The sequence below is a fragment of the Argentina silus genome (assembly GCF_951799395.1).
Source record: "Argentina silus genome assembly, chromosome: 10".
NCBI lineage: Eukaryota > Metazoa > Chordata > Actinopteri > Argentiniformes > Argentinidae > Argentina > Argentina silus.
This window is the reverse complement of record NC_139664.1, coordinates 1,842,974-1,847,973: the sequence shown is the minus strand read 5'-3', so window position 1 is coordinate 1,847,973 and position 5,000 is coordinate 1,842,974. Positions and strand designations below refer to the sequence as shown.

Sequence of the window (5,000 nt, the reverse complement as noted above, 5' to 3'; positions counted from 1 at the left end):
CGCACACACACACACACAGACACACACACACACACAGACACACAGACACAAACACACACACACACACACACACACATGCAAACATACATATGCACACAAATACACACACAGACACACACACACACACACACACACACACACACACACATGCAAACATACATATGCACACACACACACACACACACACACACTTTTTTTGCGCATTTTTGACATAATGGCGAGTGGGGTTTTGATGATGGTCCAGCGCCAGGCTGGTCAGAACCCTGCGTTTCTGTCCTGTAAACAACCTGCTAACTCACTCCTGCTTTTGTACCCGAGCCTGTAGTGCCACCTGCTGACGGAATAGTCTGAGGCAGAGCCTGCTGTTCCATAACCTCTATGTTTCTATATATACATAAAGATGAATGAAACCAGTGTGATATTGTGATGATTTGACCTCCTACACCCTACATCCTACACACTACACACTGCACCCTACACACTACACCCTGCACCCTACACACTACACCCTAAACCCTACACCCTACACATTTACGTTTACATTTATGACATTTAGCAGACGCCTTTATCCAAAGCGACTTACAACAAATACATTTGTCTAAGTAAGTGAATAATCTATCCATCAGTCATCATAAGATAAAGTAATCAATGCTCAGACCAGGGTGAGGGTAGGGGTTAGGGTTAGGGTTAGAGTAGGGGTTAGGGTTAGGGTAGGGGTTAGGGTTAGGGTTAGAGTAGGGGTTAGGGTGAGGGTAGGGGTTAGGGTTAGGGTTAGAGTAGGGGTTAGGGTTAGGGTAGGGGTTAGGGTTAGGGTAAGGGTTAGGGTTAAGGTAGGGGTTAGGGTAAAGTTAGGGTTAGGGTAGGGATTAGGGTAGGGTTAGGGTAAGGGTTAAGGTAGGGGTTAGGGTAAGGATTAGGATAGGGGTTAGGGTAAGGATTAGGATAGGGGTTAGGGTTAGGGTTAAGGTAGGGGTTAGGGTAGGGTAAGGGTTAGGGTTAAGGTAGGGGTTAGGGTAGGGTAAGGGTTAGGGTTAAGGTAGGGGTTAGGGTTAGGGTAGGGGTTAGGGTAAGGGTTAAGGTAAGGGTAAGGGTTAGGGTTAAGGTAGGGGTTAGGGTTAAGGTAGGGGTTAGGGTTAGGGTTAAGGTAGGGGTTAGGGTTAGGGGTTTGGGCCATAGGCAGTCACAATGCTAGAAGAAGGATTTTATTTGTTAACAGGAGGGAAACTTGTACAGGGAGGAAGTGGGGGTGAAGAGGTCTACACCCTACACCTTACACACTACACCCTACACACTACACACTACACCCTACACACTACACACCCTACACACTACACACCCTACACACTACACCCTACACATTACACCCTAGACCCTACACACTACACAGAGAGGCCTCCTGGCACATGATGTCAAGATGCTGCCTTTGTTTGTAATCCCACTTAAACGTCTCTGGAGTCATAATGAAGATCTATAGCCAGGTGTCAGGTTATGTCATAATGAAGATCTATAGCCAGGTGTCAGGTTATGTCATCATGAAGATCTATACGTCTGTAGATTGAGTCTAGTCTCTTATACTGTAGGATCCTCAGAAATAACTTCAGCAAGTACACACTATCTCTCTGCATTAATATCATATGTTCTAAGTGTATGTCGATGTCTGTGGACCCGACAGAGACATCTAGTGGACCCTATCAGATACTGCAGCATGAGCTGATGACATGGAAGTCTGAGGATGTGAAGAAACTCCAGACTCCAGAAGCTCATATGAAGCTCAGCACACTGAACACCGTTCATTCCTCTCATCTGGGGTTGGAGACCACAAGAGGTGAAGAGAAAACCACAATCCTTGTTTTCTGCATCATCTGTTTCTGGCCTGTCACTCATCTCTGGTGCCAGGACTGCCAGCCTCAGAGGATCAACGCCATAGGGAACCAGCATTGACCTTTCACCATGTGACCTCAAAATGAATTTCACGCAGGGGATTTTTTCTGGTGCATATTGCTTGTGTTAATATTTGCAAATGCCTTCCCCTGATAACTAACCCTAACCCTAATCCTAACCCTAACCTTAATGCTAAAGTTAATGCCGAACCATAACCACTCTAAGTTAATGTCTAACCTTAACCACTCTAAGTTAATGTCTAACCTTAACCAGCGTTGAACCTCCCCTGGCCCTGCGCCAGAAACAGCCTATTTTAGTTTTAGCTGTGTTGTGTCTGTGTGTTGTGTGTGTGTGTGTGTGTTTGTCTATAGTTTGTTCAATCTTGTGTGTGTGTGTGGAAGTTGTTTTGTCTGAAATGTTGTTCCCCCTGCTGTGTTGAAACAGGTCTCTCTTAAAAAATGATATTTTATCTCAATGAGACAAACCTGTATAAATAAAGACATCTCTAGTCCATGAATGTGGTGAGGAAGGAGACCAGGAAGTCAGCAGCATCACCACAGATCTAATTGCTCAGTCATTAGTTGTGAAGTGGTTTCTGTGCTTTAGTCAAACTGGACGCAAACAGACCACATGGTGATGAGATCCTCTAAGTCTCCAACTGCCCCAGCCTCCATCTCCTCCCAGCCTCCATCTCCTCCCAGCCTCCATCTCCTCCTGACCTCCATCTCCTCTTGGCCTCCATCTCCTCCTGGCCTCCATCTCCTCCTGACCTCCATCTCCTCCCAGCTTCCATCTCCTCCTGGCCTCTATCTCCTCCTGGCCTCCATCTCCTCCTGGCCTCTATCTCCTCCCAGCCTCCATCTCCCACCCTCCATCTCCTCCCAGCCTCCATCTCCTCCTCCCAGCCTCCATCTCCTCCCAGCCTCCATCTCCCAGCCTCCATCTCTTCCTGGCCTCCATCTCCCAGCCTCCATCTCCTCCCAGCCTCCATCTCCCAGCCTCCATCTCTTCCTGACCTCCATCTCCTCCCAGCCTCCATCTCTTCCTGGCCTCCATCTCCTCCTCCCAGCCTCCTCCTCCTCCCAGCCTCCATCTCCTCCATCTCCTCCCAGTCTCCATCTTCTCCTCCTGCCATGGTTCACTGCAGTGTGGGGAAAACAATGGAGATCGAGTTGATGGAGAGGTAGGCGTACTGGGAGGGCTGGTAGCCGTACTGGGAGGGCTGGTAGCTGTACTGGGTGGGCAGGTAGCCGTACTGGGGGGGCAGGTAGCCGTACTGGGAGGGCTGGTAGCCATACTGGGGGGGCTAGTAGCCGTACTGGGAGGGCAGGTAGCCATACTGGGCGGGGAGGTAGCCGTACTGGGGGGGCTGGTAGCCATACGGGGGGGGAGGTAGCCGTACTGGGGGGCTGGTAGCCGTACTGGGGGGGGAGGTAGCCGTACTGGGGGGGGAGGTAGGCGTACTGGGGGGGCTGGTAGCCGTACTGGGGGGGCAGGTAGCCGTACTGGGGGGGAGGTAGCCGTACTGGGGGGCTGGTAGCCGTACTGGGGGGGGAGGTAGCCGTACTGGGGGGCTGGTAGCCGCACTGGGGGGGGAGGTAGCCGTACTGGGGGGGAGGTAAGAGATGGTGAAATTGATGCGAGTGAAGAAAAGCCCACCGGGCCTGGTGCGAGTTCAGCCACTTGGCCCCCTGGATGTACGCCAGGTTCTTATGGTCTGTCCACACAATGAACGGATGCATGGCGCCCTCCACTCCTCCAGCGCCAGTTTCACCGCCAGCAGCTCGCAGTTCCCCACATCGTAATACCGGCGCAAAAAGAACACACAGGGATTAGTCTTGTTATCCGAAGGGAGCCACTGGGCCAAAACTGCCCCCACTGCAATGTCCGAACGTGCTGCTCATGTTGGGCGATGTCCTCAGAGAAAATGAGGATGTCGTCCAAGTGTCGTTCACCAGCTCCCGGAACACTGTGGGCGCGTTCGCGAGGTACTCGTGGTACTCATATGAAGTACTCATATGAAGTACTCATAGTGGCCACTATGTTGCGGAGATCCAGCTTGGTGAATATGTGGGCCCCCTGCAGGGACTCGAAAGCCGTTGTCATCAGGGGAAGTGGGTAGAGATTCTTGATGGTGACATTGTTAGGTCCTCTATAATCAATACAGGGGCGCTGCCCACGAACCCCGTGCCCACGAGGGAAGTGGAGGGGCGAATGTGACCAGCGGCAACGGACTCCTCTATGTAGGCTGCCATGGCTAGGGTCTCAGGGTGAGACAAAGAAAACAGTCTACCCCGTGGTCCCCGGCTGGAGGTCAATGGCACAGTCATAGGGTCTATGGGGGGTAAATCCTTGGCCTGCTGTTTGCTGAACCCCAGATCATAGTGAACCTAGGGAATGCTGGAAAGGTCGGGCCTGACCTCTCTCACCGGGGGTTCCGACTTCCTGGTGGAGTGGCTGTGAGGGATCTAGGGGAACAGGAATGAGGAGGCTGGCCATGGCTGTCACAAGTGTTACCCCAACGGAGGACCATTCGATGTGGGGGTTGTGGGTAGACAGCCAGGGGTGGCTGAGGACTAGAGGGGGAGTGGAACTGGATCAATTCCCTATGCCCCTCTCCTGCCTTGAGATGCACCTGGACCGAGTTATCTTGCCCTACCCCAAGGGCCAGCCATCCAATGCCATGAAGGGGATAGGTTCGGGGAGAGATAACAGCGAACACCCCACTCTTGGGCCAGGCCCGCATCTAGCAGGTTCCCCGCCAACCCCAACTGGTTCCCTTGGCGGTAGGCTGTGAGACGTCTCCCTGCCTTGTGTCCTGAAACCACCCGGGACATGTCGAACACCTTCCACAGCTCCTGCGTGAACCGGAGAATGTTGGAGCAGGCCGGAATGTGTCTCTCCCACCCCGTGGTGGCCCAGGTCAGGGCTCGACCTGTCAGCAGGGTGATGATGTAGGTGGCCCGGGCTTGCTCAGTGGGGAAGGAGGATGGCTGGAGACTGAACACCAGGGAGCACTGGGTGAGAACTCCCGGCACCCCTCTGGTCGCCCGTCGTAACGCTCGGGAGGTGGGCTCACGGGAAACCACCGGAGGAGACAAAGGAGCTGCTGCGGGACC

The 5,000-nt window shown here is 52.9% G+C and overlaps 1 protein-coding gene across 2 annotated transcripts in view; it reads left to right on the top strand.

The window, feature by feature from the left end:
* Positions 1-414, top strand: part of fxyd3 (FXYD domain containing ion transport regulator 3) — a 4,390-nt gene extending 3,976 nt beyond the window's left edge. For both annotated transcript variants that reach the window (XM_083678069.1, XM_083678070.1), the window contains exon 7: positions 1-414. This exon is cut by the window's left edge and continues 254 nt beyond it. The gene's annotated coding sequence lies outside the window, so the exon portion shown is untranslated.
* Positions 415-5,000: the final 4,586 nt, after the last annotated feature.